The 20,973-nt window shown below is 49.4% G+C and overlaps 1 protein-coding gene across 1 annotated transcript in view; it reads left to right on the top strand.

Moving 5' to 3' along the window:
- The window catches only part of mturn (maturin, neural progenitor differentiation regulator homolog (Xenopus)), a 45,189-nt gene that overhangs the window by 347 nt on the left and 23,869 nt on the right, over positions 1-20,973 (top strand). The gene's annotated exons all lie outside the window — the stretch shown is intronic.

Here is a 20,973-nt window from a genome sequence, read left to right as displayed (position 1 = left end):
GGAGGGGGTGTCCACTCCAGCCCGGCCACTTTGCTGCGTCACGGCCGCCGGGTCCCCTCCGGCCAGGCCCTGCCGCCCTCCCTTCCCACTGGTCGAGAGAACTCTTCCCTCCCCCCCCCATGGCCGAGACCCCCCCCCCATGACCAAGACAACCCCCTCCCTCCCATGGTTGAGACCCCCCTTCCCCCCCCCCCCCGTGGCCAAGAGACTCCCTTCACCCCCCCTGTGCCCGAGACTCCCTCCAACCCACCCCCCCCCCCCCGTGGCCCAGAGAGCCCCCTCTCTTCCCCGTGGCCCAGAGAGCCCCCTCTCTTCCCCGTGGCCCAGAGAGCCCCCTCTCTTCCCCGTGGCCCAGAGAGCCCCCTCTCTTCCCCGTGGCCCAGAGAGCCCCCTCTCTTCCCCGTGGCCCAGAGAGCCCCCTCTCTTCCCCGTGGCCCAGAGAGCCCCCTCTCTTCCCCGTGGCCCAGAGAGCCCCCTCTCTTCCCCGTGGCCCAGAGAGCCCCCTCTCTTCCCCGTGGCCCAGAGAGCCCCCTCTCTTCCCCGTGGCCCAGAGAGCCCCCTCTCTTCCCCGTGGCCCAGAGAGCCCCCTCTCTTCCCCGTGGCCCAGAGAGCCCCCTCTCTTCCCCGTGGCCCAGAGAGCCCCCTCTCTTCCCCGTGGCCCAGAGAGCCCCCTCTCTTCCCCGTGGCCCAGAGAGCCCCCTCTCTTCCCCGTGGCCCAGAGAGCCCCCTCTCTTCCCCGTGGCCCAGAGAGCCCCCTCTCTTCCCCGTGGCCCAGAGAGCCCCCTCTCTTCCCCGTGGCCCAGAGAGCCCCCTCTCTTCCCCGTGGCCCAGAGAGCCCCCTCTCTTCCCCGTGGCCCAGAGAGCCCCCTCTCTTCCCCGTGGCCCAGAGAGCCCCCTCTCTTCCCCGTGGCCCAGAGAGCCCCCTCTCTTCCCCGTGGCCCAGAGAGCCCCCTCTCTTCCCCGTGGCCCAGAGAGCCCCCTCTCTTCCCCGTGGCCCAGAGAGCCCCCTCTCTTCCCCGTGGCCCAGAGAGCCCCCTCTCTTCCCCGTGGCCCAGAGAGCCCCCTCTCTTCCCCGTGGCCCAGAGAGCCCCCTCTCTTCCCCGTGGCCCAGAGAGCCCCCTCTCTTCCCCGTGGCCCAGAGAGCCCCCTCTCTTCCCCGTGGCCCAGAGAGCCCCCTCTCTTCCCCGTGGCCCAGAGAGCCCCCTCTCTTCCCCGTGGCCCAGAGAGCCCCCTCTCTTCCCCGTGGCCCAGAGAGCCCCCTCTCTTCCCCGTGGCCCAGAGAGCCCCCTCTCTTCCCCGTGGCCCAGAGAGCCCCCTCTCTTCCCCGTGGCCCAGAGAGCCCCCTCTCTTCCCCGTGGCCCAGAGAGCCCCCTCTCTTCCCCGTGGCCCAGAGAGCCCCCTCTCTTCCCCGTGGCCCAGAGAGCCCCCTCTCTTCCCCGTGGCCCAGAGAGCCCCCTCTCTTCCCCGTGGCCCAGAGAGCCCCCTCTCTTCCCCGTGGCCCAGAGAGCCCCCTCTCTTCCCTCCCCCCCGCCCCCCCCCCCCCTTTGGCTCAGGGAGCAAAGTGGGTGGTTGGTCTTCTCGTAGCTTGGAACATGCCACAGTGCAACAAGGCTGAGAGCAAGCCCTTGCTGCGTTTTTCCTGTCACACCATCATGGATGGTCAGTAAACATCTGTTCATTGCATGCTGGAAAGGTACCAGTGGTAGAAGCACAGGTGTAGAATGATGCGGCTGACAACTGGCCAAACGATGCATTCAGTGTTTTTTGCCAAATCCTCTTTAAAAAGTTACATGTATGACATATTCAAGATTCTATGTATATGAGTATAAAACATTGTCCTATTGCAAGGCAGACAGATTCACCACCAGCAGGAATTGCTTGTGCCACTTACCAGGAATTAACCAGGACAGGGTCGAATGGAAAAGGAATACTGGTGTCAAATGGCATCATTTCACGCTGGTGTGGGGTGTTAACCGCCTCTACCCTTATTCGAGTTTGATGACAAAACCAGTGGAAAAGGGACAGCAGATTCACCCGCTTCCAGCGGAAGGTAGAACATTCCGATCCCCAGGGATGAGCGTGGAAAAGCAATTGAGTGCCCCAGTTAAGGGTGGCCCAGTGGAAACGGCACAAAGGGCTTCCTATCCCAGGACACTGCATGGCCAATTAACTGCGATGACAGTGGAAAAGGGGCTGAACTCGCAGTTAGAAAGAGAATGAAGCAAAAGAGCATCCTCCCATATATGAGAAATAAACAGTACAGCTATTGCATGTTTGTATGTGAGGCGCCAAGATGCACGGTTTGAGGCGTTATCAGCCCACTGGTGGTGGTCAATGTGGCAGGCACCAAGAGATTTCTTTAGGCAGTCCTTGTACCTTTTCTTTGGTGCACCTCTGTCACGGTGGCCAGTGGAGAGCTCGCCATATAATACGATCTTGGGAAGGCGATGGTCCTCCATTCTGGAGACGTGACCCATCCAGCGCAGCTGGATCTTCAGCAGCGTGGACTCGATGCTGTCGATGATGCCGCTTTAGTTGCCCATTCAGAGCCAGCTCTTCAGCGCTTGACGTCCTGCTTTGCGGAAACTGCCAAAATGTTTGGCCTGGAAGTCAGCCTGAAGAAAACTGAGGTCCTCCATCAGCCAGCTCCCCACCATGACTACCAGCCCCCCCACATCTCCATCGGGCACACAAAACTCAAAACGGTCAACCAGTTTACCTATCTCGGCTGCACCATTTCATCAGATGCAAGGATCGACAATGAGATAGACAACAGACTCGCCAAGGCAAATAGCGCCTTTGGAAGACTACACAAAAGAGTCTGGAAAAACAACCAACTGAAAAACCTCACAAAGATAAGCGTATACAGAGCCGTTGTCATACCCACACTCCTGTTCGGCTCCGAATCATGGGTCCTCTACCGGCACCACCTACGGCTCCTAGAACGCTTCCACCAGCGTTGTCTCCGCTCCATCCTCAACATCCATTGGAGCGCTCACACCCCTAACGTCGAGGTACTCGAGATGGCAGAGGTCGACAGCATCGAGTCCACGCTGCTGAAGATCCAGCTGCGCTGGATGGGTCACGTCTCCAGAATGGAGGACCATCGCCTTCCCAAGATCGTATTATATGGCGAGCTCTCCACTGGCCACCGTGACAGAGGTGCACCAAAGAAAAGGTACAAGGACTGCCTAAAGAAATCTCTTGGTGCCTGCCACATTGACCACCGCCAGTGGGCTGATAACGCCTCAAACCGTGCATCTGGCGCCTCACAGTTTGGCGGGCAGCAGCCTCCTTTGAAGAAGACTGCAGAACCCACCTCACTGACAAAAGGCAAAGGAGGAAAAACCCAACACCCAACCCCAACCAACCAATTTTCCCTTGCAACCGCTGCAATCGTGTCTGCCTGTCCCGCATCGGACTGGTCAGCCACAAACGAGCCTGCAGCTGACGTGGACTTTTTACCCCCTCCATAAATCTTCGTCCGCGAAGCCAAGCCAAAGAAAAAAAAATGTTTAAATCTCTAGCCGAAGCCTTTTTTTCTTGCACGTTAAGTGAGTAGCCTTCATTCATCGGATTCCTGCCTCTCTGGCCTCCGAAAAAGACGTCGACCTATTCAAAATTATTTTTTTCTTGCAAAAAAAAAGTGAACATACATCCTACACAATATGGGGTGATACAATTGTTCACATCAAATAAATTAATGGCTATGCTACCTTGACATATTATGTGACTTGACTCCTTCAGTGTTTTGTCTCTACGCGCATTGTATTTAGTTTGTTTCTATGAGAAAACTATTGAGGGGGTGGTTGAATAGGATTTTGTTCTCAACATGTAGGACCGAGTTTTTTTAAATAATTTTACATATTTTTATTCGTGAAATCACTGGAAAGACTAGCATCTGTTTACCTCTTTCAAACCTTCGAACAAATTTTAACGACCATGTTAAAAAAACGACACTTTATTCAATTTGCAAAACTTGAGAACTCCATTAATGCAGGGTGCGGTCCCATCGTGCATCTGGTCCTGTAGTAAGGGAATTTGCTAACTGGGCAGAATCTTCTCTTTCTCTCCAGTCTTCTGCCTTTGATCTTCGTGGTCAGGCTGGTTCGTGCCCATCTCCTTTTTCCCCTTACTCTGGCACCAGTATTCTGCAACTATTTGCTTTGGATCAACCATTCATGACTCTTTTAATGGCTCCCAAGAAATATCGCAATCCCTGTTGCTATGAGTTTATTTTCTGGAACCATATAGAACTACAGCACCGAAAACAGGCCATTCAGCCCTTGAAATCTGTGCCGAAATATCATTCTGCTAGTCCCACTGCCAATACCCAATCCTTAACGCTCCAGACCTCTCCCATCCACGTAGCTATCCAATTTATTCTTAAAATTCAAGTGAGCCCACATTTACCACATCAGATGGTAGCTTGTTCCACACTCCCACCACTATCTGATAGAAAAAGTTCCCCCTAAACCTTTCCCCTTTCACTCTAAAGCCATGTCCTAATCTAAGTGGAAAGAGCCTACTCGCACTTACTCTGTCTATACCCTGCATAATTTTGTAAACCTCTATCAAATCTCCCCTCATTCTTCTATGCTTCAAGGAATTAAGTCCTAACCTGTACTTTAAGATAAGAAACGAACATTTGGAATAACTAACCCCCTGTTTTACTCACTTTACTCCTACGACTGTAGCTCGGTACGACAATAACACCATCTACATATTTGCAAATGATACCACAGTAGAGGCTTGAATAAAGGAAGGGGATGAGTTAGCATACAGGAGGGCGATTTAAAACTTGGTTGAATGGTGCACTCAATGTTACCAAAACTAAGTATCTGATTGTTGACCTTAGGAAGAGAAACCCCGAGGTTTACAATCCAGGAATCGGGGCGGGGGGGGGGGGGGATAAGAGGTTGGGAGGGTGAGCAAATTTTAAGTTCTTGGGAGTCACTATCTCAGGGTATCTTTCCTGGACACAACACACCAGTGGCATCATGAAGAAAACACATCAGCACCTCTACTTTCTCAGGAGTTTGTGGAGGTTTGGTATGACACCAGAAACCCTGGCAAATTTCTACAGAGGTGTGCTGGAAAGTGTGCTGTCTGCCTGCATCATGCTCTGGTATGGGGACACCAATACCCCCGAGCGTAAAGTCCTCCAAAAGATAGAGGACACAACCCAGGATATCACAGGCAAAGCCTTCCCCACTACTGAGTACATCTACAGGGAACACTGCCGTCAGAGAGCAGCACCAATCATCAAGGATCCACACCACCCAGCACACGCTACTGCCATTAGGAAAGAGGTGTAGGTGCCACAAGACTCACACCACCAGGATCATGAATGGCTGCTACCCCTCCACCATCAGACTCAACAACAAACTCATTCGGAGACTCATTTAAGTACTCTTACTTGGGCACTTTATTGATTTTCTAAAATTCTCTCTGTATTGCACAGTCAGTTTATTTACATTTGTTTTCTGTTTACAGTTCTTTGTTTACATGTGCACACTGTGTACCCTTTTTTTGCACGTCTAGTAAGAGGCAATTCTGCTTTGTCCACAGGAGAAAAACTATAGGGTTGTATGTGATGTCATGTATGTAGTCTGACAATAAATCTAAATCACACGCAAGTTTCATACTCCTTTGTACCCAAGAGCTCCAAAGGCAGAAAATGCTGTTTCATTAAGTGGACACATTAAACATTGAGATTTTACATTTCATTGAGCTTTGTTCTTGCAAGTCACAGAATCTGGGAAGCTCAAAGCTAATCGGAGATTTACGACCAGGCTAAGGTTTGCCCTGATAAGAGCAGTGTGGGCCCTCACAATGTGTTATGGCATTTAGGATCCTCCCTGCATTCTCTCACAAAACACATGAGAATGTTATATAAAAATTGATTAATCTGCATTATTCTACACTAGACAGATCCTTACTTGCACACTGGTCAGTCCTGAATTTTCCATAAGTAAATGGTGCCTTCCTGAACAGCTGCAGTTGTGTGATGTAACTACACACAAGTGCTAGTATAAAATGTTAGGATTTAGTCCAGCAATGATGAAGGAAAACCTGGGTCCAAATTTGAATGAGGTGAACTTGTGGCACTCCCAAGAGACTATTGATCTTGCCAGGAAGCTGGGACCACAGTTACTGTCAAAGCAACTATCCCTGTTTCTCTCTCTACAAGTTATAAATAGAAATTCTTCCATCACTTTTTTTGTAAAAAGCTATTCATTTCATAAACGTTTTTCTGCACAAGGAAACGTCCATTTGAATTATTGTCATTCTGTTTCTGAAAAATCTAAACATTTATTCTACATGATGTATTCTACATCATGTGTTTATTTGCTGTTTATTGTTACAAAGACTTATCAGTGAGTTACAGAAAAATGTCTTCAATATTTTGAGAATGTAATAGCAGTCCCTTTTGTAAGAAGTTGTCTATAGTTATGGCCCAACTGGACCCCTGTCACAAGTCACTGGTGTAATTGAATAATGTACTTAACAGCAGGATTTTGCCCTCCCAGTGGTATTTTTTAAAATCAAGATCAATGAACTCTATTGGTATACCATAGGCACTTAATTGTGGGAGAAACAATTTCCTGCAAATTCTCTTAATGGATCTGTTTGGATTGAAGTGTTCAATTTGGCTTTAAAAGGTGCTGGTAATGTTTAACACAAATCAATGTCAGACTTTGAAATACAAAACCAGTAATCTATTTGAAGTAGCTGGAAATTGTTATTTTGTATAGGCAGAAGTTATAGAATATTAGATTTCGGAGAAGAGTGCTGCTATGTTGCTGAGATGGCAAGAGGTTTTTCCAGACTCTCTCTTACATACAGGCCTAATGACTTTCTCTATTGGTAAACGTGCATTGTTACCAAATTCAGTGTATTCCAGTCCTCGCTGATGCATGTTGGATCCACAACTTTTACCCTCTCAAGTTTTAAAAACATAAGCATTAATTTTCCAATTTAAAATACAGTGAAATTATGAGTTTGACAATATTACATTATGTAAATTAAATTTTCAGTTAGCTCTTTGCATGATTTAACTTTGAAATCCTCAAACTGTGTTGAGGATTTGATGCTTCTACAGGTTGAGGTCTATCGTCGATAGAAAATTAGAAACATTTTGGAAATTCCAAGAATGCAGGTTCGAACATGCCCACATCGACATCGTCGGCCCCATCCCATTGAACCAATGTATGAGGTATCTGTTCACGACCATCGACAGGTTGACCCGCTGGCCAGAGGTAATACCCATGGCTGCGTGCAACACAGAGATATGTGTCCAGGCTTTCCTCACCACCTGGGTCGTACTTTTCAGAGTCCCGTCCCACATCACATTGGCGCAGTTCACCTCCTCCCTCTGGTCCAACCTGGCAAAATTCTGCAGCAGCCAGGTCCACCATATGATGGCCTAGCATCCCCAAGCAAACGGATTGGTCGAACGATTCCACAGCCATCTGAAGGCCGCATTGAAAGCCCAGCTGAAGGGGCTGAATTGGATGGACGAGCTCCCGTGGGCACTGCTCGAAATCCGCACAACACCAAAGGAGAACCTACCAGCATTGTCCGCAGAGATGGTGTACGGCGCACTGCTAATCATCCCAGGGGACCTACATTTCAATCCCTCTGACTCACAGACCAGAGCATTAGACGTCCTGCACAGGCTGAGAGCAAGTGGGTGGACGACCCCACCCCTCGCCACCAGCCAGACACAGCTCGCCACCCAGCTACGTTTCAGCAGACCTACAATCCACACACTACATTTTCATATGCAGAGGAGAGCAAGGGACCCCCCTACAGTGCCCGTACGAAGACCCCTTCAAGATATTGTGGAGAGGTGGTGTAATGTTCACATTGGACATTAGCAGCCCACAGGACGGATTCACAGTTGACCGGCTCAAAGTAGCACACCTGGACTTCGACCTGCTGTCCCCAGAACCCCGCGTCAAGTGCAGAGGTAGACTGCCCAGAGACTAAGTCAGACTGCTCACAGAGCAGCAGCAATTCTGGGGGGTTGCATAGTGGTCTGAGTGACCGCGCGAGCAAACGGGCTGATTTACCGCAGCACGCAGCTGGTCCAAGATGGCGCGGGTTCCCCATCACTGCCGAGAAGGAGCCCGCGCCTAGTGCCACGTGTAGGCTAAGGAGCCCTTCACTTCCGTGTAACTGCCAGCCAGAGAGTGACACCGGAAGTGGACAGGCCAGTGCGTACACGCGTGGAATTCAAAATAGTAAAGCCAGTCTTTGTTTCACACTCACCTTGTGTGGACGTCTCTTTATCTGGTAGCGCTGTTGCAGCAGACGCTACATAGCCCTATTTCAGAATTTTCACTCAGTCCAAGAAACTAACCATGAGCACCCAATTGCTTCCAATTTTGGAATGAAACTCCTTTCCAATTTCTGCTCTAACTCTTGTCTCTTTCACCTGCCACATTGTTCCAACAAAGATTAATGTAAGTTTGAAGAATATAGCGCCTCCTCTTGTGTTGTGACACATTATTGCCTTTGGAGTATATACAATACCAGTTGATAGTCATTCCAGGCAACTCCCATTTGTTTTTGCTTTTCCCCAGTCACCTTGGTTACAAAATAGACCATCAAATCCATTCCAGCTGCGTAAGAGCCATCTGGTGAGGCCATCCCTCCACCCCTTTTCTCCTTCATCTACCATTTTTCTCTACCTGATGCTCACCCAGCTCCTCTTTAAACAGGACCAAATCTCTTTCCATTCACTACTTCCTCTAGCATTCTACACTTGTCTCGCACAGCATCAATACATAATACAGTAAAATCCCTGTGTTATCTGGAATTCAAGCAACCGGCAAAAAAATTTCCGAAATAGGCTAAAAAAAAAAGATTTTTGAATTAGCACCCTCCAGCGGTTGGTTTGCCAATCACGCCACAGAGTCCCAAGCAACCAGAAGTTACACTTATTCGGCATCTACCAATCCCCTAACACCATGGGTTTTACAGTATATATTAAAAACATTGTGACCCTTGTGCTTATTTTGCCAGCCACTTTCATTGGTCAGATTCTTGCTCTTTCTTTGTCTTCAATCCTTCTCCACTCCCTCCCACAAAGTATGATTTTTTAAAAATATCTCCTTCACACTGGGCAGAAAATTCCAGCTTGTTTTTATCCACTTAACAAAAGTCTCTTTCGAATCACTTTAGCATTTTTCTTGTGCACTATCTCGGAAGTCTTTCAGCATAAAACATAGTAACTAAAACTGAGCTAGCAACTTTAGTTGTTGCTTTATAAATGTTTTCTAATAATTTACCATGACCTTTGCTTTTTTTTTGTCTTGTATCTTTTTAACCACTTTCTCATCTGGTCCTGCCACATTGAATGATTTTTCTGTTGTCGCATCCCTTTTTAGATGTGGTTATCTTTGCTATATTGCTTCATCTCATTCTTTACCTACATATTGCTAGCATTTTTCATAATTAAATTTTGTATCACCTACTGTCCATTTCACCATCCCATTTCTGACAAGAGCATAAATAGAGGCCCAAGTAGGTAATTTGGCCTCTCCTGCCCTTTTCACCATTCAGTACAATTTTCCAACACTAATCCCACATCCCTTGACACTCCAAATATCTAATATTCCATGTATTTCTGTTTTGATTTCTCTACTGAGCCTCCACAGCCCTTGGCCAGAGAATACCAACGTTTTGTTGCCTTCAGGGTAAGTAAATTTATCTTGAAAACATTTGTGCGAGATTGTAACACCCTTGTCTCTTTTGGTCTATTACAATTATTTTCACACTGAACTTGTTCTCCATGATCACAGTTCATCGTGCACAAATTATGGCGTCTGCGAATTTGAAAATTGTGCCCAGCACACCCAAGTCTTGGACCAACCTTGGGGAACTCCAGTAAATACTTCCTTCCAGTATATGACGAGATAGCATCCCTGTTGAAGTAGTCTTAATTTAGTACCAATTTAATTTCTAGCCAAGCTGTTCCATTCTGCTCCAATGCCAATAGAGCACTGGAATCTATCCTACAATACTGAAAGTTGTCCAGATATCTTTACAAAAGGAAAATAAATCCATCAGGTTAATCACTGTCAAATTAGTCCTCATTTAATTATTAGCAGAGCCTCATTGACAATGACCAGGGCAGTCATTTCCCCTTGTCTCTGGTCTATTAAATCTTGATTGGAGCAATTCTAGGGAAAACCTAAATTGGCCAGGTGTTTGATGAATGTCACTTGATTGGGTCCTTTCATTACTTAGCAGTATTTGACTAAATGTGGTAGCGAAGAGCCCAGGTAAAATTGAAGCCTTGTGCATCAAAGAATAAATGTACTCCTGTGTCGGCTCACCACAAGGCAGGTGAACTGGCCCCACTTGTAAGCCACTCAGCGGGGCAGCTGGCCAAAATGGCACTGTCGGGGGGGGGGTTTCCCTTCCTTCCAGCTCAGGGCTCAGAAACCCGTGCTTGGGAACCACGTGACGCCCAGATGACATCACCACCCTCCAGCGCAGTTCTCAACCAGGTCCGGGCTGGGAGTGTAATTGCAGCTCAGCAGCTTGCACTAAACCAGTCTGCTCACTGAGCTCAACCCATCTGGTTGAGTGTGTTATTGCAGGAGCAGTGTAGCCGCTGCTACCATTGGTGACCCGACTGGTTCAAACGTCTTTGAGTCCATCATGAACGAGCCTGGGATCAGCGCTATAGCCGTGAAACTGCCTGAATTCTGGGTTCAGGAGCCGGAGACCTGGTTCAGCCATGCGGAGGCCCAGTTTCATCTCCGCCAGATTTTGTCCGACACGACCAAATTCTACCATGTGGTCGCCGCCCTGGACCAGGCCAACGCCAGGCGCATACTGCACCTTGTTCAGCACCCACCCGCTGAGGACAAGTACGAGACCATCAAGCAAGTGCTTACCGAGTCCCTTGGACTATCCAGACACCAGCATGCCACTCGGGTCCTGCACCTCGATGCCCTGGGGGACAGGTCCCTGAAGGAAATGATGGACAAGATGCTCGTGCTCATGGGTGAGCAAACCAACTGCCCACTCTTCGAGCGCATCTTGCTCGAACATATGCCCGAGGATATCTACCCACTGCTGGTTCAGGAGAGCTTCGCTGACCCGAGGAAGGTCGCTCAGAAGGCCCAAGAGCTATGACTAGCACGATTCTAAGAAGGCTTAGTAGTCCAGCAGGTCATGAGGCACGATCATGCCAAGCCCGCTCCTAGCACTGCAGTAGAGCATCCAGCCCCTGCAAGGGCCCCCAAGAGCATAACCAAGGGCACAACATCCACTTCAGGCCTCTGCTTCTACCACCAGCGCTGGGGAGCCAAGGCTCGGAAGGATCGTCAGCCCTGCTTGTTCCAGGGAAACGACCAGGCTGGCTAGAGTTAATGGCTGCGGCGGCTGGCCAAGGACACAGCCTTCTCTACCTGTGGGACTCAGTCAGCGGCCGGCGGTTCCTCGTTGACACTGGAGCACAAATCAGCGACATCCCAGCCACAGCCATCTAATCCAGGAACCGACCTCGTGGACCTCCCCTGCGGCCATCGCAACGGCAATCCGGGTGTATGGAGACAAGACAGTCCACTTCCAGATTGGCCAACGGAATTTTGCATGGAGGTTCACCGTTTTGTCCCTCCCGACTGCCATCCTGGGTGCAGACTTCCTCCTTGCACGCGGGCTTCTGCTGGACATTCGAAGTAGGCATCTGGTGGATCCCCGTACTTTCCAGGCCATTCGCTTCAACGCCTCCCGCTCGGAGAAACCGCAGATGTCCATGATCAGCACGACCAGAGACGAGTTCCAGCAGATCCTGGATGAGTTCCCGACACTTCTCAATCCACAGTTCTCCGCTGCCTCGCCGCGCCACGTGGTGTTCCACAACTTCCCCACCCAGAGCCTGCCGGTTTACGCCAAGGCACGCCGGCTCCCGCCTGACAAGCTCCAGGTAGCGAAAGAGGAGTTTTCACACCTGTTGGAGCTGGGGATCATTTGGCAGTCCGACAGCCCGTGGGCCTCGCCGCTCCACCTGGTCCCAAAGCCTCTGGTGACTGGCGTCCCTGCGGAGACTATCAACGGCTCAACGAGGCAACCATTCCTGACCATTACCCCATTCCTCACATCCAGGACTTTACACCCAACCTGCACGGCGCGAGGGTCTTCTCCAAGGTTGACCTGGTGTGCGGATATCACCAGATCCTGGTGCACCCTGAGGACATTCCCAAGATGGCCATCATCACCCCCTTTGGCCTGTTCGAATTCCTGCACATGCCGTTCGGGCTCAAGAATCCCGCTCAGACCTTCCAGCGCCTCATGGGCTCTGTGGGCAGGGACTTGGATTTTTTCTTTATTTATTTGGACGACATCCTTGTCGCCAGCAAGGACCGTGCTGTTTTCTCCCGACTGGCCGACTTCGGCCTTACCATCAACCCAGCCCAGTGCCAGTTCAGGAAAGAGTCCATGCAGTTCCTTGGTCATACCATCATGGCCGAAGGAGCCACACCCGCCACTGTGAAGGTTGCCGCTATCAGGGAGTTCCCACACCCAAACAGTCACAAGGGGCTGCAGGAGTTTGCGGGTAGGGTCAACTTTTATAACCACTTCATCCCGGGAGCTGCGCGTATCATGCAGCCGCTGTTCGCCCTCATCGTAGCCAAGCACCTGATGCTCGTTTGGAACCCAGAAGCCTGCACCGCAATCGAGGCCACCAAGGATGCCCTCGCGAAGGCCACCATGCTCGCCCACCCGCACACCGACCTGCATATGGCACTCTCTGTCGATGCCTCTGCCATAGCCATCGGTGCCGTCCTGGAGCAGCAGGTGAATGGGCATTGGAAGCCACTGGCATTCTTCAGTTCCCTGCTCTGCCCTCCAGAATGTAAGTATAGTGCCTTTGACCGCAAGTTACTGGGCATGTACTTGGCGGTGCGGCATTTCCGCTATTTTTTGGAGGGGAGGACTTTTACCATCTTCACCGACCACAAACCCCTCACCCAGGCGCTCGCAATGGCAAAGGATCCCTGGTCGGCCCGCCAACAGTGTCATCTCTCCTTCGTGTCGGAGTTTACCACCGACATTCAGCAAAAGGCGGGGAAGGACAATGTGGTTGCCTATGCACTCTCGCGACTAGCCATCTGTGTACTGATGCCCGGCCTCGACTTCGACCAGCTCACCCGGGACCAGGAACCTGATGAGACTAGGGCCTTCAGGACCGCCATCACCGGCCTGCGGTTCCGAGACCTCCCGACTCCGAGCAGCGAAGGCACCATCCTGTGCGATATCTCCCTTGGGCACCCCGCGGCCAGTGTTTCTGCAGCTGTGGCGCAGGGAGGTCTTCCATTACATCCACGGTCCGGATGGTGGCAGAACGGTTCATATGGCATGGGCTGCGGATGCAGATCATGGGCTGGGCCAGAACATGCACCCATTGCCAGATGTCCAAGCTGAACGGGCACCTGTAGAGTTCAAGCATGTCCGGGAACAGTTCAGCCACATTCACGTGGACGTTGTCTGGCCCTTACCCGGTTCCCGGGGCAACTGTTTATGGTGATGGACCATACCACTCGCTGGCCCGAGGTGATCCCGATGCCAGATGCCTCTGCCAACTCCTGCTCCTGAGTCCTGTTGCATGGTTGGGTCACCTGGTTCGGCATCCTGGCTCACCTCACCAGCGATCGGGGTGCCCAGTTCACATCTGCGCTCTGGGCACAGCACGCCAACAAGTTGGGGATAGAGCTACTCCGCACCACAGCCTACCACTCGCAGGCCAATGGACTGGTTGAACGTCTGCACCTCCACCTTAAGTCAGCACTCATGGCCCGCCTCACCGGTCCTGACTGGACAGACGAACTGCCTTGGGTGCTCCTGGGCATCCGCTCCACTCCCAAGGAAGATCTGCAGGTGTCATCAGCTGAGCTGGTCTACGGTGCGCCGCTGGCAATAAATGGTGAGTTCGTCAACGCACCTCACAATCCCCAGCGGTCGCTGCACAAACTACTTCCTCGCCTCAGGGCACGTTTGGACTCCTTCGAACCCCCACTGCCACCCAGGCATGGCACCCACCTGTCTCACATTCCTGGCGAACTGCTTTCCACGGAGTTAGTTTTCGTTCGGCAGGACCTGACCATGGCACCTCTGCAGCGATCGTATGAGGGGCCGTACAGGTTTATACAGCGTTCCGGCTTGACGTTCACACTGGACTTGGACGGCAGGCATGAGCTGTTTACCATGGACAGGCTGAAGGCAACGCACCTTGAACCCACCGAGCCCAGCCCAAGAAGCGAGGCCGCCTGGCAAAAAATGACATTGGCACCAGTTCTGTGGGGGGGGAGGGGGGCTATGTGGTAGCTCACCACAAAGCAGGCGAACCGGCCCCACTTGTAAGCCACGCAGTGGGACAGCCAGCCAAAATGGCGCTGTTGGGGTTTTCCCTTCCTTCCAGCTCTGGGCTCAGAAACCCACGCTAGGGGACCACGTGATGCCCGGGTGACGTCAAAGCCCTCCAGCGCAGTTCTCAGCCAGGTCCAGGCTGGGAGTATAAGTGCAGCCCAGCAGCCTGCAATAAACTAGTCTGTTCAATCTGTCTGGTTGCGTGTGTTATTGCAGGAGCAGTGTAGCCGCTGTCACACTCCAGCGGTTGGCCTGATCCTCACACAAAGGGAACATGTCAGAGCTGTTGGAGAGCAATAAATCTAGCTCCCTGCATATCACTCAGAGGATCCTTTAGAGCAGGGTCTTAGACCCAACCATCTTCAAATGTTACTTCATTGGCTTTCTTCCCACCATAATGTCAGAAGTTAAATGGTTGATTTTACAATGTTTAAATCCATTTGCAATCCATCAGCAAACAATGTACTTCATGCCTGCAAGCAGCATAATATGTACAGCATTCAAGCACATTCTGAAATGTAATGAGCGTGCCACAAAGGTACCTGCCAATTAATATTTCCAGTTAAAAAGGGGTCTTAACCACTTATCCTTGATATTCAGTGGAATTGTATTCCTTCAGTGACTGACTTGCCTCCTGACATACAAAGTGCTAGTGCGAAATGAGATGAAATACTCTAATTCGCGAGATGAATGGAGTGCCAGCAGCTCAAAAGAGGAACAGGATTAACGTCATCCAAGACAAAACAGGCCATTTAAGTGGCATGAAACAGCGTAAATGTTCATTTCCTAATTTACAAGTGCACAGAAGGTACTGTATGTACCAGCTACAAAATGTACTGCAGCACTTCACCTGGACTGCAACAATAGCATCTGCCACACATGTGACCCCTGCTGACAGAACAACAAGGTGATGGTTGAATGGGAGCACAGCTATCTGACTGGAAATGCATTTCACTATCTAAATCCTCGAACACAAGAGAATGGGAGCAAGCGTAGGGCAGCAGGCCCCTCAAGCGCAGCCTGCTATTCAGCATGATGTTGGCTGATTGTTGGCCTAGACCCCTTTGTTTCCCATAACACTGGATAACTAATGTGTAATTTGTACAATGATATTGACATATTGTGTCAGTTCAACTGACCTAAAAATGTTTTGCCGCTTATTTTCGTTTGCACTCTGCATCTGATGCCTCTCGTGTCAACGTCCAGCCAATTTTCAATGACCTGCTGCACTTCCTGGTTTTGTATGCATGAACCATGTTAATCAGCTGGATGTAGTTTGGTGTTCTGTAGTGCCAAGAAAATTCTCAACAACATGTGTAAATGCTTTCCATGCTAAGGCATCATTTGCATAGCTCCTGCCCTGAGCATGCTTGGACTGACCAAAACAACTTGCTTTGTGGACAGTATACTAGTAGACTTAAAACATGACAGGAAATCACAAAAATAGGGTATTTTTTTTTAAAAAAAACAGTACATAATAGGAAAATTTTAGGGTGATTTTGTTTCATGATCAGCAGCCCAAAATCAATAAAATCAGAATTTATTGTCATGAACAAGTCATGCAATTTGGTGTTTTTCGGAAGCATCATCGAGCAAATGTTCATATTATAAAATAATAGTGCAATAAAAGTCAGGCCGTGTCTGGTTCATTGATCATTCAGGAATCTGATGGCAGCGGGGAAGAAGCTGTCTTTGTGCCACTGAGTTCTTGTCTTTCGGCTCCTGTACCTTTTCCCTAATGGTAGCAGAGTGAGGAGGGCATGACCTGGGTGGTGGGGGCCTTTGAGGATAGAGGCTGCTTTTTGAAGACACCATGTAGACGTCCTCGATTGAGTGGAGTCTGGTGCCTGTGATGTCATAGGCTGAGATAACAACCCTCGGAGTTTATCCTTGTCCTGAGTGTTGGCACCTCTGTACCAGGTAGTGATGCAACCAGCCAGAATCCTCTCCGTGGAACATCTGTAGAAACTTACAAGAGTCTTCTGTGACTTACCAAACCGCATCAGACACGTCACAAAGTATAGCTGCTGGCGAGCCCTCTTTGAGATTGCATCAATGTGGAGGCTCCAGGACAGATCCTCAAAGATGTTGAGACCCAGGAATTTGAAGTTCTTGACCCTCTCCACCACTGAGCCCTCAATGAGGACTGGGTCGCATTCCCTTGACTTCCTTTCTGAAGTCCACAATCATCTTGGTTTTGCTGATGTTGAGGGCAAGGTTGTTGTTACACCATTTAACGAGCTGATCGATCTCCCTCCTGTACATTTCCTCATTGCCAATTGTGATTTTGCCGACAGCTGTGGTGTCATCAGCAGACTTGTAGATGGTATTGGAATTGTGTCTGGCCACATAGTCATGGGTGTATAATGAATAGAGCAGTGGGCTAAGCACAGGGATACTCCTGTGTTGATCAGTGAGGAGGAGATGTCGTTTCCAATTTGTACTGACTGAGGTCTTCTGATGAGAAAGTCAAGGATCCAGTTGCAGAGGGAGGGTACAGAGGCCTAGAGTTTGTAGCTTCTTGACCAGCACTGAAGGAATAATGGTGTTGAAGGCTGAGCTGTAGTCGATTAAGAGCCGCTGCCATATGTATGAATTTCTGTTTTTGAGGTGATCCAGAACTGAATGGAGAGCCAGTGATATTGTGGAGCAATTATAATGACAGGCGAATTACAGCTGGGTCCAGATCTTTGCTTATGTACGTGTTAATTCTGGCCTTGACTAGCTTCTCAAACCATTTAATCACAGTAGAAGCTAGTGCTTCTGGGTCTTTGTTCCCAAATTCACCCAGAAGTGTACAGGAAGTAAAATCTTAATCTGTTACCTTTGTGGCAAGTGAGGGTGCGAGAGCATTCCAGAGATTCACAACCCTCCAACAAAAGAAATTTCTATGCACATCTCCCACTTTAATATCACTAGAACACTTTGTAACCACACTGATTCTTTCAATAAAGGGGTAAAATGGTTGAAGGTGGTTTCTCATTAACTTCTCTCATTGGTTGTTAGGCATGGACAATGAATGCTTGAACATGACACCCATATCCCAATGCATTTTAAATACTACTAAAATTATAATTTCAGTTTTTGGATTAACAGAATTTGATGTTTTTATTAATCTGAGAATGGTTGATTCCAAAATAAAATTTCTTTCCCCTTGATACTTGTTCATGATTAGTGAATTGTCACATATTCTATTTAGCCTGTGACAAAGTGATGTATTTAATATATGGCACTTTTGACAAGCTATTACCTTGGCTACAATTTGTGTATGATGTGTAATTTTTTTTTCTTTGGTTACTTGATCACTATTGTGGCACACTGAATACCAATAGTCAGGATTTTTTTAATGCACACCATTAGGGGAATTGTACACAGTCAGCAGAGCAGCTGAGACAGATGTTGGGCCAAGCAAGTCTGAAAGGAGGGGAGGGGCAGGTGAAAGGTAATTGTGATATTGAGAGGTTGAGGGCATTTATTTTAATGCAAGGTGCAGAGTGGGTAAGGCAGATGTGTTATGAGCCTGGATCAGTGCCTGGATTTTGATATTGTGGCTGATACAGAGATATGGCTGTAAAAGAGACAGGATTGGCAATTGAATGTTCCTGGATTTCATTGCTTTAGTTAGGATAGCGAAAGAGGTGGAAGTGTAGGGAGAGCATCACAGCTGCACTCAGACACCTCTTTTCCACTGGCACCCTGTCCCAGGAACTGACTGAGAATTTACTGGGACAGGGTGCAGTGGAAAAGAAACATTGTCTGAATGCTGGCGTCAAATGATGTCATTCACGCTGGGGATTAATCACCTCTACCCCTACTCACATCCCCGGCATTTGCTGATGTCGGCGTGCTGATAAAACCAGTGGAAAAGGGACAGCAGAAAGCCACCTGTTTCCGATCCCCGACGATGAGTTGGGTTCAGTGGAAAAGCAATTAGTGTCCCAGTTAAGGGTGGCCTAGTAGAAACTGCTCAAAGGGCTTCCTATTGGACACTGCACGGCCAATTAACTGGGATGCCAGTGGAAAAGGGGCTAGAGAGGACTGAGTAGTGGCCTCAACTACAGAAGCAAGAAAAGTGCAATCATTCTGATAAGATTATACTATAGGCCACTTTAGGGACACTAGGAGGTGGAGGAGACAGACAGGTTATGGAAAGTTGCATTCGCCACAGTGTTGTAAGAATGGGAGATTTTAATTTCCTGAATATTGACGGTTTTATATGCTTAGATGTGGTGGATTTTTAAAAAAATGATCTAGTGTGTTTCTTGAAAGCAGCATAAACCTGAAGGGAGCCAGGTGAAATTGGTCTAGCCAAGTGATTGGACTTTCGGTGGGAGTACATTTTGGAAATGATGACAGGCCATGCCTCATCGGAGCTCTCCTGGCCCAGCTCCCGCTTCCTGACCTCGGCTCTGTGGAGAGGACCCTCAGCTTTGCCTGACCCTCCCACCTACCGCACACCCCACATTGGCTGCGCTCTGCTGTCATGTGGCCCCGGCCCAAGCGAGCAGAACCCGATGCCCACTCCCTCTTCACTCTCCTTGTCACACAGCTCGGGCTGTGACGGTCCCCCGGGACCCCCTGGTCTGGCTGCAAGGATACAGGGTATCCCAGGGTGACTTTGGGAGTACAAGTATCTCCTGCAGCCAACATTACATGTCAAAGAGTCACCTGTGGCTCGCAAGCTGTGGTTTGGCCAACCCAACTATAGATCCACATGTCCCGGGAAATAATTCTTACACATCTGTTTTCACTGATTGCTCCCTAATCTTGTAGCTATGTTTACTTGTCAGAGCTGCCTACTTGCATCACCTGTGGGCTTGGAGTGAATGGGAGAGGCAGGGGGGTTGTGGGTAGAAAGGATTCTGGGAAGAAGGTCGGTGCTGTAAAAAATGTCAACTGCTGAAAATGTGTGTCCTTTTATTTGTCCATCGAGCAGCCACAAGTGGTGACCTCCTCTGTTCATAGCTCTTTCTGAGCAAGTATGCAGTTGCGATTACCCCCTGTCCACCCCAGCCTTCAAGCCATGCAGGGAAGTAACTGCTTGTATCTGTCCCATTACATAGCGGTCCAGCGGGCTGATATTCAGGCCTGAGGGGTGGTACGGTTGGCGTAGAGGTTAGCACGACGCCTTTACAGCCCTAGCAATCAGGACCGGACTGGGGTTCGAATCCCATGCTGTCTGTAAGGAATTTGTACGTTCTCCCCGTGTCTGCATGGGTTTACCCCGGGGAACTCCGGTTTCCTCCATTTGAAACATAACAGGGGTTGGGCAGCACGAGCTCATGGGCTGAAAGGTCCTGTTACAATGCTTTATGCATAAATTTAAATCTAATCCGGATTGTAAGGTGGGCAGTGGATGATCAGATTGGCAGGGGTCCTGCAGTTTCTTCGATATTAGCAGTGACAAAGAGGGCAGATCCTCGATATGTGCAGGTTTCCCAGGAATCTCGCATTGCGTAACTGCCAGGCCACAACAGTCTCGGCAACAGGAGGCCATCACAGGTGTGGAGGAGATGGCGTAGGCTGGCTTCTGCAGAGACTATTGAGGGAGATCAATAGGCTGTTTGCCTCCTCAGGTTCAAGGGCATCTGGTAGGACTCTTTTGGGTGTCCTCCCTCGATGAATTAGCAAGACATGCTGACCTCGTTATGGCCACGAACTCTGCAGTGCAGCTAAGGCACTCAAGGCTGCCCCCACCCCCCCATCAGCAGGAGGCATTCATGCTGAGAGAGAGCAGGACGTTGGGCTTCACCCAAACAATGGTCTTTTAGATGATGTTTTATCTGACCCTTTGGGGAAGTTGGTCAGAGATAAGGGATGTGGCTGCATTTGGTAAGAAACAGCGGTAGAATTTCATCATTTCAAGTAAAAGCCTTAACTAACTGAATGAAACTGGTGTAGGAAAATCTCGAATTTTCTGTACCTTTGAATCTCCTGGCAAGTTGCCATCCTTCGTAAACTTGTGCTCTAAAAATGTAAGCTCAGCAGCACCAAAAATGCATTTACGCAGTGTCATAAATATGGTCTTCATCGGCACTTGTCACCAGGATATCATCACTGAAATTGAGGCCAGAGAGGATGTGGGGCCATAAACCTTTGTAAATCAAATGGCATTGGAAGAGACTTGAATGTGCCGAAAGGAATAATCACTGCTGCCTTGGAAACATCAGCAGGTTCCACCGGAATCTGATCATAGGCTTGCACCAAGTTATATTTGTGAATAAACGCTTGCCGTGAAGGTTCGCTGAGAAATCCTGTAAATTGGGAATATTGCATTAATCAGGGATGGTGGCATTGTTTGGTGCCTCATAATCACCACATGGCTGTCAATACCCTGGAGAATCCTTCGGGACCATATGTTGAGGCAATGCCCAACAGCTATCAGATCTACAAACTATCCCCAGCTCCTACCTGTAATCGAACTCAGCCTTCACAATCTTAAGACAATCTGGGGGGTAGCAGACAAGCACACGCTGCAACTGGAGGACCCTTGGTCTCGATGTGGTAGGTTACTGTATGTTTGATGTCCCTGTGTTGATGTGGTCGGGTTACCAGTTGAGGAAACTGCTTGATTAACCCCTT

This window comes from Narcine bancroftii, chromosome 1 (assembly GCF_036971445.1).
Source record: "Narcine bancroftii isolate sNarBan1 chromosome 1, sNarBan1.hap1, whole genome shotgun sequence".
In the NCBI taxonomy this organism is placed as follows: domain Eukaryota; kingdom Metazoa; phylum Chordata; class Chondrichthyes; order Torpediniformes; family Narcinidae; genus Narcine; species Narcine bancroftii.
Note: the sequence above shows the minus strand (reverse complement) of the source record. Positions and strands in the feature narration are given on the sequence as shown.